The sequence below is a fragment of the Uloborus diversus genome, chromosome 3, assembly GCF_026930045.1.
Source record: "Uloborus diversus isolate 005 chromosome 3, Udiv.v.3.1, whole genome shotgun sequence".
Taxonomy (NCBI): domain Eukaryota; kingdom Metazoa; phylum Arthropoda; class Arachnida; order Araneae; family Uloboridae; genus Uloborus; species Uloborus diversus.
The window spans coordinates 82,285,822-82,299,081 of NC_072733.1; positions in this window are offsets into that span (position 1 = coordinate 82,285,822).

A 13,260-nucleotide genomic window follows, 5' to 3' on the forward strand; every position below is an offset into this window, starting at 1 on the left:
GACACAATGACAAAATACTCCCAAGATAAAAGAAAGATAATAAAAAATGACTGCATATTGAGGGATCGCACTAGGTTTGGAAAAAAGCTGAAGTCCACTTCCGCAGAACCATTGAAGAAAGGAGTTTCAATAACAAGCTTCGCATTTAACATTTATTTGATACGCTTATATGGTGCTTTTTCTTTGCTTTAGAGATTAACGGTTAATTTTCAAAACATTTTTTATTTAAGACAAAAAAAAAAAAAAATCTAGACTGGTAAATCTTAAAACTTATTTATTAAGAAGCTTTTAACTAATTGTTTTGTTTTTCCGTAAAGGAGACACTGCTTGTTTCAATAAAAATGCGCTATTTGTTTAAAAAATATATATTTGACGTAATTTGCAGATAAGCCAACTTAAGGAGATAATTCACTGACGGAAGTAAAAAATAACCATGGTAGACCTAGACGCCAGAATAGACTCGTTTAGTTCTGGGTTAATTTCTTATTAAATTAGATTTTAGTCATAATTAAAGAAAATATTAAGTTCCGAAGCTGGTTCATTAGCTTTTGTCAGGAAGTAACAATAAACACCGTTCTTATTAAAAGGCTAAACATGTTATTAAAGTTTAAATAATGATCAGAAATAGAAAATGCCGAAATCTGTAAGTTTTATTTATTGAGGTTAATGGAAAATCATGCGATTTAAGCTATTTCTATTAAATGCATTACTTCCTCATCTAACGAATTAAAGTTTAATCTCCTACAATGTCACGTTAAAGCATTATTTCCTGCCAAAAACCACTCGATGTTTTAAAAATGAAAATTAATTTTCCGACATATAGTTTTCGCAGAGTGAGAAATATCCTAAAAATTTTAAGCAAAAAATAAATAAATAAATAAAACATTATTAATACCAGTTAAAAAACAAAAGGAATTATTTTCCTACACAAAAACTGTTTATTTAAATAACGATAATAAAGTAGAATAATTGATAAAGTGATTCAGACTGATGTGGAATACGTGCTACTGAAGTTATATACAAAACTTCTGCTGCTTAATTAATAGCTTTGTGAAATATTCATGATTTCTCCTTTTATTGCCCAGAGTAGTATTTTATGAGTTTACTATCTCAAAATCAACCTTGATAAAATATATTTCACAAAATGCAAGGTCGGTCGAGGCTTCATAAATATGTTATTATTTCCTTGAACTTGATGCGGTGTTCTGGGATTTTCTCTAATGCTTAAAGAGGAAAGTTCTTGGTCACCAGGTCAGTGATCAGCACGTTTAAAGCGATAAATAAACTTTTTAAAGTGAAAACGTTGTAATGTCGTTAACATTTAAGTATTGAATACTTGAATGCATAACACAGTGGATGAGATAACGGAGCTTAAGAATAAGCATTGTGTCACTACAATTTCTTTGAAGTGCAAAACAACAGAAGTAGAAATATTGTTTAACTAATATTAAGGGAACAAACGCTGCCTTAAAATAAAAAGAGATAAAATATGATGCATCCATTCAAAACTTACTGCATTAAATTTTATATATTGTCTCACATTTAGATTTAGTTACATTTTCCTTTTAAGATCGGAGAAGAAAATGAAGGCAAGAGGGCCATAGAGGCAAAGTTCGTGAGTACTCCTCTGTACTGGGATTTTCGCCATATTTTGGTGGATATTTAAAGCATCATCTTAGGGGGGTAGTGATATATGATACCAATAACCTCATACGTTGATTTTTTGGAAAGCAGTACTATGGCAGACGTGTGCTCCGCATTACTAGCCTCTAACACCCGCATGAAAGAGACTGCCTTGATTTCAGTGAAGTTGCTAAATGATGTCGTAAAGGGGAAATTTAGCTTTATCTCAATGTTAGATAATGCATTGACGCTTACTCCAGAAATCATTTTTTTATTTACTCCTTATGACGGGGGAAGATCGTCTATATCCGATTACTTCTTATAACATGGGAGGTTCATAACGAAATTGTATGTAAAGCGTAAATGTGCTTCCCCATTACCAGCTTCTAACACCCGCATGAAAGAGACTGCCTGACTCCAGCGAAGTTGCTAAATACTGTCGTAAAGGGGAAATTTAACTAATTTTAATGTTATATAATGTATTCACGTTTACTCTAGAAATCATTCTTTCATTTTCTCCTTATGACGGGGGAAGATCGTCTATATCCGATCACTCCTTAAAACATGAGAGGTCCACATATAAGATCACACACGAAATTGTATCTAAAGCGTAAGTACGATTATGTAGTAATGATCTGGAATGTAACGAAGTTAGGAAGTTTTAAACAATTTCCAGTTGCATGGCTTCTGGAATAATGTTCTTCACAGAGGCGTAGCAAGGCGTGAGCGAAGAGACCCACAGCCCACGGCCTCGCGCCTCCTAGGGCCTCGAATCTCCTAAGTTCGTTCTGAATTTTTCTCAGATTGAGGTTTGTTCTGAGAAAATTTTTCATTTTTTCAGTCCCGAATCAATTAAAAAAGACAGATAAAACGCACATTTTTCTCATCAAAAAAAAAAAAAAGAAAAGAAGAAAAGAAAAAGAGAAAAACCGAAGGGCCTCGCTTCGAACTTTTCTATGATCTGTTTCTTCTTTTTATCTGAACTTAAGGCGCGCTCGGCTTCATCAATTTCCGATCTTTCCCTCTGTACCTTGCACCTGTGGTCGAGAAGCAACCATGAGAAAGAAACTTCTCCCCCCCCCCTCACTCCGGAAATTATCTTAACACCTAAAACCAGTCGGCAATAAATATTTTTCTGTCTTTTCTAAAAATGCAGTTCTCAACTTTCTAAAGAGTGGAGGATAAGAGCTAACTGGTAACTGATGGGTCAAATTGACTCCACCTGACTTCCGGGGGTGCCGATCAAATTGTCATGTGAAAAGAAAGATTTTTGGTGGGAGGAGAAGAAAAAAGCTAATTTAGAGTTCGGAAGATCTAGGGCTGTCTGCTCAAACACGTTTGGCTGATCCCTCATTTGCATCCGTATAAAACATAATTCTGTTTCATTTAATTGTTTTCAAAGACCAGACCCAGACTGGCCAGGCCGGCTAGTCGACGATCGCCGAGGGCCTTCGAGCTGGGGAGGGTCCCCAAACGAAGTGAAAAAAAAAATTGTAACGAAAAATGATTTTACAGTTATTTGATTTCCTTTGCAACTATATTTCAATCTGCTTCCTTATACTTTTTGCCCAGATCAGGACCTGATTACTGAATAGGCCAACTAGACTGTGGCCTAAGGCCCCTGCCTTTTAGGGGCCCCAAAATGGCTAAAATTGTTTCAGCTAATGACTAAAAGTGCGAGATTTGACTGTATGGGGGCTCCAAAAAATTGTCTTTGCTTAGAACATCTTTTTATCTTATACAGGCCCTGTGCCAGAATGCTTTAGATCATTTACTAGTTTGATACAAATAGCACACTGGGTCCAATTAAAGTAAGGTGGGACCAGGGGCAAACATCAATTTCAGGGGACACTTCCCCAGGGTTTCTATTTCTCTGAATTTGGCCCGTGAACTTGCTGCTTCAGTGAACTTTTTCAATAATAGTTATAGGACTTTTCTGCTTTTTTTTTTTTTTTTTTTTTGAGAGAGAGAGAGAGAGAGTTAGATGGGGAGGGGCTTACGCAGTATATTCTAATAATCCACATTAAATGAAAAAAAATATATATAATTTTGTTTATCTGAAATTATGTATTAGACATTAGAGACTTATATGCAATGCGTGTAGACGACTAAAGAAGTCTGTTTTGGACACTTTGTATACAAAAACTACTAATATTATACATAAACAGATGAATTTGAAAAAAAAAATTATTTATTAAAAATACATTGTTACTAATTTGGTACGATTTAAGAGAACAAGCGCATAAATTGTTTCATAATTGAATAACTGTTCAACTGAACATTTTTCATGTCATAAATGTTACTAATTTTTTCCAATTTTAATAATTTAATATTCTTTCCAAAAAGATTTTTACTCAAACAAAATTATATTTTCAAGCAATGATTTTTTGTGGACTATTAAGCAGCATTTTCCCTTCCATTTCAGAAAAAAATCTAATAAAAGCATTTTATTACTTTATTTTTCAAATTTATAGTTGAGTGTGACCAGTGTATAAACCAGGGTCTTTAAGCTAAACAAGCTGTACGGACATTCGCTTTCTTGGGGCCCACAGCTCCCGAAAAATAGCGTCATTCTTCCAAAAAAAAAAAAACTACTTGAAAAAAAAATCAGTATCAAGTGATTGAAAACTTTGAAAATTTGGGAAAATGTGGGTATAAACCTTCAAGTTAAAAATTTCTAACAAATGCAGGGAGGGAGCAGAACGTCCCAAATTCATTTCCTTGCTACATTTTGCATCAAAAACGTAACAATCATGATTCTCATATTTCTGTAACATATTGTTTCAAATAAATTTTTGTGACTCACATGTTTCATGTCTTACTACTTATTTTATTTATTCCCGGTATCAGTATTTTGGAAGCTCTTTTATTATTGCCAAGGACGGTTTACCGAAGTAGGAAGAAATTTTTTAAAACCTTTGCTTCAGCCAAAAACATTTTCTGGAGTTCGATCAATTCAAAATGGGGAAAAATAAAATTTCGGTGACTCCTTTTTTACCTTTTTATCTCTTTCCTTCTTTTTATTAGTGCTGCTTTTTTTTATTAGTGCCTTCTTTTTATAGGCTCCCAGGCTATTCAGCCACACATGGGGAAGATTATTTTGCGTATGAGGGAACCCGGTAATTGTTCTGCCAGTTACCACATGTGGGCTAGTATTTATTAACTCGCCCTCCTTTGTTAAAATGAAGTCTGGCCTCAACGCTTCTCGTTCGTCGCTCCTCGTCGAGTGTCCAATGTAATGGACATTGGACACTCAGTACAAGAGTTTTTATTGATAGTGCCATTAAAGCCAATTGACCACACAAACAGCCATGGGCACACTGTTTCAATTACAAGGCACCGTATTCTTAAGAGCCGTACGGGCAATATATTTTACTATCTCTGTTTGCGCAGTACCTGGGGCATTATACCTGTAATTCAGAACAAAGGTTTTTTTTTTCATTTATATTTTGAAATTTTAAGGCAATGAGTAGTGTCAGCGTAGAATCTTCGGATATGAATTTTTTTTCTCTTCAACAAGTGCAAGATTCATGACGTTTTGCTTTCCACAGAACTGATGAAAGGTATGCTGCGTTTATTTAACGCTTTAATTCTTACTATAATGCCATAATAATTGGGAAATAGTGCTTAATAATTTTTTCAGGTTCTTTTCAGATTATAATTCTGAAATTTAACGTATCATAGACTTTTATGGCGCAAAACTGTGCCATTGAAGTTTTTAGTGGCGCGATTTAAAAAAAGTTTCAGGTTCTTTTTGTGAATGGGGAAAGTGCATGATAAAAAAAAATCTTAGTCCCTTTCAGTAGTGGTGCACCCACGGAAGGGGCTAAGGATCTGTCCCCCCCCCCCCAAGCCCTAAAAATGCAGAATGTTCTATTTCACAAAAAAAAATTTTGAGGGAGAAACCCCCCGAACTCCCTAAAATTTGGGATATTCAACACCTCACTTAGTCCATGCGTCCCAATCCTTACCCCTTACCCCTCCGACTACAAGGTCAATCAGAAGAAGGAAAAGAAGTAAACATTCACTTCAGAGTAATATGGTAGAAAATGCACCTTAAAAAGATTGTGTTAAAATAGTATGAAATTTTTTTCTGATAAAGAAGCAAAGCCTAAAACACATGTATTTAATGCAACTTTAGTTATATACTTATACCCCCTCCCCCCCCCAATGCAAAATGCAGATTTTGAGAAAATAATTTTTTAACATTTTCGTGGCGGGAGGGCCCCGAACCCACCCACAGAGGAGCCCTTTTCCATTTGCCGATCAAGCCAAAAGGGTCCAGTCTGGGCCTGCACCCCGCTCTTGATTTACTAATATCCCGATGCAGTCTGGAGTAGGAGACGCCCGGCTGGGCCATTGTGGACTATTTTTTCATCAATATTTTGAAAGAGCTCGAAGTTCAACTAGAATCTAAAACAAGAATACATAGGTTTTAGATACACTGTTAAAAAAATTTCCTGAAAATAACGGATAAAGTACCGGCAGCAAAGTTGCCGTAAATATTACTTTTTTCTCATTTCTCCGTTTAGTTCTGTTCTTCCGTTTATAAATTTTCCTTGATTTAACGAAAATTCCATTTCTCTTCTTTCCGCTGATCTATTTTCCGTTTTTAAATTTTCCGTTCATCTATTTTTCCGTTTTTAAATTTTCTGTGTCTTTACAGAACTTTCGGTTCTTGATTTTTCGTTGCGCTACTTTTTCGTTTCTCATTTTCACATATTTTACTGAAATTTCATTCTCGTTTTTTTATTCTATCTTTAAAATGATATATGTATAGTAGAAAAATAGATAACCATTCAAAAACTATTATTTTTTAAATTTGTATTTATTACTAAAATATATTTTTAGGGGAAATTTTGCTGGATAACTTACCAACCATACACCTTCAGATGAATCAAATTAATCAAATAGTACCAGCAGAAAAATTGATGGATGTGAATATGACACCGATTGTCCCTGCTGATACTGTTCGATATTCTCTTCGTCGTACATTGTCTGGGGTGGCATGGAAAAGCATATATGAAAAATAAAATATTTTTATTTGAAGAATGAGTCAAATAAAATACCACTAAAAACCGGTTGACTATATCATGAAATAATATACCTGATTGGAGAGTATACCAATTTACTGTGTTTAAAAGAAGAATCATTGACATACACGTGAAGAATTTTTGACTCAGATGATGTATACCCCCCCCCCCCCCCCCCGGTGATTTCCGCATTTTTCACTCATTGGAATAGCAACATAGGTTTCTAACGCATAATCATCGCACTTAGGCTAAACATATCAATCAGAGTTCGTTTTACCCGAAATGTTTTTACAAGAAACTTGCAATAATCTCAAATAAGTTGTTGGATGAGATCCTAATAAAATAAATTAAGTAATTTATATTTATTATTATAAATGAAATCCCGAAAGGAAAAATGAATGTTTCCAGATTTCTAAGTTGTCAAGAAAACTTATTCTTGTCAAAATTTTAATCGTATTTTCAAAAATTAACAATCTACTATGCCTTTTCGCAAAAAATATAACAGCAAGAAATACTTTTATTTAGAGATTTAAAATGTTTACTTTCAGCAGTCAAAAAAAAAAAACTGAGTGATTTTTTCTGTCTTGCTAGCACACCACGATAGTCTCCGGTTGATACGAAATGTTGGCATTTAATGTTTTAATGACTTTCAAAAGAATACAATGCGCTAGAGCAAAAACAATAACTTTATAATAGTTTTATAAGTTCTAAATCAGCTACCATCGGAATTCTATCAAATGCATATTAACAAGTAAAATACATTTGTATATTAACATATACAAAGCTATTCAACAATACTTACATGTGACCATCGGTGCTAAATTTAAGTATCTCCATTGCATCTGGATACAAGTAATCCAATAAATAGCCTTTATTTTAAATGGATAACACGAGATCCTAAAACTATTCTCATCGCTAGAACACACAATATAACTAACAATTAGAATTGTTCGAAGTATTGAGCAAAATAATACACCGCAAAAATATTCTAATACTGACTCAGTAAAATCCACAACAAATCACCAGGGGGAATCTGGCCTGTCTGAAAATGGCGCGAACATTTTTTCCAAACCTACAAAGCCCAAAGGCGTAAAAACAATTTCTACATTCGAGTATATTACTCTCCAGACATGAAATAGCAAGCTATCTATTTTGTCTACGACATCTGAGATGTTATTCTAAATAAGCTTTTGATTAACAACATGTAACAGTGCGATTTAATAAGCATAATCAAAAAGTGACATTTATCATAACTTGAAGGCTAATCAGAATACTAACAAAGTACAACACAGCAGCAACCCTAAAAATGGAAAAATTATGTTTTCGTTATTTTCTTTCGTGATATTTCCGTTTTTGTAAGGAAAAAATACGTCTTGAAGCTATTACAGAAATATTCTGTTAAAATCAGTCAGAAAACTACATGAACTTTCAGGGTTTTTTTAAACAGTGTAGTATCAACTGTAGCCAGAGCTGTATCCAACGCCCCCCCCCCCTCCGAAATATTTTGGGACGTAAACTTGAATAACTTTTTATTAGTATTACTTTTTTTTTCTTTTTTAATCTTTCTATTGGCACAAAAAAAGGAAAATTGTAAAGATATTTTTTATTCTTACTTTTACAAATATTAAACGACTTAAAATTTAAAGAAATGCAGAGAAATAAGACAATTCGAATTCTCATTAGCTGCAAGACATATTTGAAAACGAGACATTTATTATGTGTACTTCCTGCTCATTCCTAATGCTATTAAAAAGTGAATTAAGACTTCTTTTTTGGATCTACAATTTTAAAAAATTGCCGAGCCCCGAATGTTACCAAAGATGATCTACAGTTGCATTTTTCAGACTTCAGTTTCAGAAAACTTCTGAAGAAGGGAGCAAATCTGAAACAATTCAAAAAAAAAAGGTGGAGAGTTTTGAATCCCTCCTCCTAGTATCACTAAATATTGCTTAAAAACTTCTATTTTACTACTTCCATTTCGAAATGCTTTTTCGGGAGAAACCCTAGAGATTTGCTTCTAGCAATATTATTAAAGTCTGTCGGTAATTGAGTCAATCAGAGTCAATCAGAGACAGCCCCTAAGTCCCATTCCTTACCCTGATGACGTCAACAAATATCGCCTATAATCGCGTTTCAATAGCTCAGTTTCTAAAAATGTCCTTAGAAAATCACCCAAAACTGTAATCCCCGTAATGTCACCAGAGACCGTCTGATATTGCATTCTTAAGACTAAAATTTTTAAAATTTCTCCAGGGGAGGACCCCCGGACCTCCTCTATCAGCTACAGGAAATTTTAAGTGCGCCACCTTTAAATATTTCCTGATTGCGCCACTGAAGCGTATGTGATTTAAAAATAAAAAGATCATCCTGATTTATTTTTTAAATGATGACTTATTCATTGAGGCCATTTCTAAGAATGTTGTTGTGGTATCTGTTTTGATTTTTCCCTCCCCCCCTTTTTTTTATACTTTAAATTACAGCCTTAATAAAATGATTTTATTTTATAACTTTTTTTTCGTTTAACAAAATTTACTGGCTCGTATTTAATGGACAATAAATATATTTTTGATTAGTTTAAACGTGGGGAGGAGTCGACAATTTTGCATTTTAGTCCGGGGCGAAACTGCTAGAGCAGGTCCCTGCACAGAATACAAGAACAACTTTATCTAGAATTTATTTCAAATTGGGGGGGGGGAGGCCTCGCAAAATTTATTCGCCCACTCTTAATGTTGTTGTTGCTACGCCACTGGTTCTTCATCTTTTCACACACAGCTCATATAAAATATTATTTTGAACTCTTATACTTAGCTGAAGACGAAGGCGAAATAGGACGTCGTATTTTTAAGCTGCATTTTAAAGTGATATAAATAATGTACTTACCTGCGACATTCTTTGAATTATCAGTAGCGTATTCACAGAAGAATAAGATAAGTGTATTTTCTTTTATTAAGAACCATAAAAGTTATTTTTTCTTAAATCTAATATGTTTGTTCTTGAGTAGAGGTCACATTTTAAGGTCTTGAACATATGGTATTGGCTATATGATCGCTTTATTTCTAAAGCAATGAAGGGTTCGTGACATTTTTTTTTAAATGTATGGTTACTACTTGATACTGGGTACATGTTAGCATAAATAATTTTGTGGGAAACTCTTGAATTAAAGGGAAAAGGTTATTTCCAAATGGGGTTTTCGTCGTTTTTCACATTGTTTTCTACTCGAATAACTGCTAACTACATGAGTGGCACTGGGAAACAACAAAAGGACTGCCTGCAAACCGTAGTAAAGTACTCAGAAAAACATAAAACAGCATGAGTTGCTCTGAAACAGTGGTTCCCAACCTTTTTCATGTCGCGACCCCTATTTCACTAACTAAACAACCTGCGACCCCCTATGTGCCCCCCCCCCCCCCCCCAATGACCAAAAGTATTGGGACACTTTCAAAAATCCACATTTTTATGGATTTCTCGAGAAATAAAAGTCTAATTGCTTTGTATTTTTTTCACATAAAAGCTATACTCCAGCTGTCATTTTCCAATAAAAATTAATTGTACTATTCATTTAGGAAACCAGAACAAATTGAGGAGACAAAAAAAAAAAGGTTTTTGATCATTTTTCATTGTAAATAGCTAGGATTAAGCTATAAATTTCAGAAATAAGTTTAAAAATAAAACTATGTAGAACTTATTTTTATATTTTTGTGAAAGTATCTCTTATACCCACGGAGATATAAGCATTTCTTTCAAAAATACAAATATTTTTTTTAAGGTTTCCGGCTGATATCACGCCGAGTTTTCCGTCAAACGTTACTTAAATTTCGGAATATTTGACAGCATACCAGAGAAACATAGTAACAAAGTTTGAAGTTCAAATATTGAAAATATAGTTAAATATAAACGTTTAAAACAATTAATTTTTCTTTGCGCATGCGCGAAAGATATCAATTTTTCACTTTCCTAATCCAAAGCTTAGAAAAATCCTACAACTCATAAAAAAAATTTCACCTCAATATCTTTGAAATTTAAAAAGTGATCAGCGATTTAATGAGCCGAATTTCTATAATTCTTGGATAGGCGATAAATGGTAAGGGGTCGTTCGCAAACTGTTAAACACTTTCCTCTTATCGTTGCAAAGTGATACATGATTAGAACGGATTATTTGCGAACAATCCCTCACGAGTCGTCGTCTAGCCAAGAATTGTTAAATTTCGGCTCATTAGATCGCAGATAATTTTTTACAATTAAATGATATCAAGGTGGAATATTTTTATGAGTTGTGGGCTCTATCTGGGCTTCGGATTATGAAGGTTATAAATTGCTATCTTGTGCGCATGCGCAGTGAAAAATAAATTGCTTTAAAATTTGATATTTCATTAAATTTTCAATATTTTAATTTCAAATTTTATTATTATGTTTCTCTGAGATGCTGTCCAATATTTCGAAAGTTTAATAAAGTTTGACCGGAAACTCATCGTGATATGAGCCGAAAACCTTCAAAGAAATTGTATATTTGAAAGAAATGCCTATATCTCCGTGGGTAAAAGTGATACTTTCACGAGAATATAAAAATAAATTCTAGATAGTTTTTTTTTACTTATTTCTGAAATTTATAGCTTATTGCACACTATTTACAATGAAAAATGATCAAAAACATTTTTTTGTTTCCTCAATTTGTTCCTGAACCCCCAAGTTAATAGTTGACTTAATTTTCAGTGGAAAACGACAGCTGTAGTATTAAAAAAGTGAGTTACAATTAATTAAAGTAATTGAAAAAAAATACAGAGCAATTATTGGTCTTATATATATATATATATATATATATATATATATATATATATATATATATATATATATATATATATATATATATATATATATGCTGAGTTTAAGATATTGAAAGTTTGTAGTAAAAATAAAAATAAGTCAAAAAGTACAAAATTTAACTTATATTTAGGGAAATAATCTCCATTGAAAAATAAATCCGACACAAAAAGTTTTAAATTAGAACGACCAATATTCTCCGAGATATGAAAAGCAGCGTTTTGTGACTTACACCACTTTTCACTGGCCGTCAAAAACACCTTTTGAGGGAAAATATAGCGTTTGACAACGGTTTGAAAATATATCTGTGTATAGAGTGTGATTTTTCAGATTGTTCAAGGTTCTGTTGCGTGTTTTTGCGCATCACGACATAACATTTGCATTTATTTTTGAATAGCAATGAAAATATAAATACTTTGTTTTTCTTTCTTTGACGACCAGACATTCTTCTGAAAGATCGATAAGTTTCAAACTCATCTTCTGTATGGTTCCTTAAAACTTTAAACTGGCATATCGCCTGGAGTTTTGGTCGCACAAATGTCAAGTTTTTTGTGCCAGTAATAGTTTTCAGTGGAGATTATTCCTCTCAATATATATTAGGGAGCCTGGGGCCCGTATAAAAAGTTAAATTTTGTATTATTTGACTTATTTTCATTTTTACTTCGAACTTTCAGTGTCTTAACTCAGCGTCTGATTTTGAACATTTTTTCAATTGGAAGTATACATCTAGGACTAACAGTTGCGAAAATAAAAATCTTGAAGGTTAAAACGGAACACCCTGTATGTACACTGGTATGAGAAATTAAGAGAACGAGTATTCCCTTCATTTGGCTTCCACATTGTCTTCGCTAGCTTCATTTAGCATCACCAGTATATATATATATATATATATATATATATATATATATATATATATATATATATATATATATATATATATATATATATATATATATATATATATATATATATATATATATATATATATATATATATATATATATATATATATATATATATATATATATATATATATATATATACTAGAGGTCCCACACAGCGATGCCCGTGCTAAAAATTTAATGGAAGTCCGTTGAATAAAAAGAATTGACGCCCCCTCCGCCTCTGATGTAAAATTATCGTTTTTCTTTGTATAAAATAAGTACATACCTTTAAAAAAAAAAAAGTTTCTCTGGAATTCAAAACTTTTCGTCAAATCATTAAATCAGATTTACAGTTGCTTTAAAACTCTATTTAGCGAGTGAAGCGGTTTTTACTGCAATTTAAAATATTTCGTCATATAAACAAAAAAAAAAGACATCAAATAATATATTTCAAATGTAAAAATAATTCTGCAGCTCTATTGTTAATCGCCAAACTTGCCCAGCAACTACGCTATCATAATCCATCCGTCTAACGAAAAAAAAAAAAAAAAACATCCCGTGGAACATTCAAAAATCATCGTCAGAAAAAAAGAAGAAAATGTTGTACATTTCAATCGGATAAAATCAAATCAAAAGTTTCTTTTCTTTCAAAACAAATCGCCAACAACATTAACGGTTGCCTTAAATCAATAATCCTAGACTGAACTGCTCAGCGCCTAACGTGCCAAACGACCACGCTACCAGAACCCAGCCCTTTTGCAAGTGAAGCGGATGTTTTTTCTTTGGCAATAATAAATGTTTTGCCAAACAAACAAAAAGGTAAAATAACATTAACAGTAGCTTTCAAATCTTTATATAAAAGGAGCTGCGTTGCCCGGCTTTGCCCGGTCTACCTTGAAAAC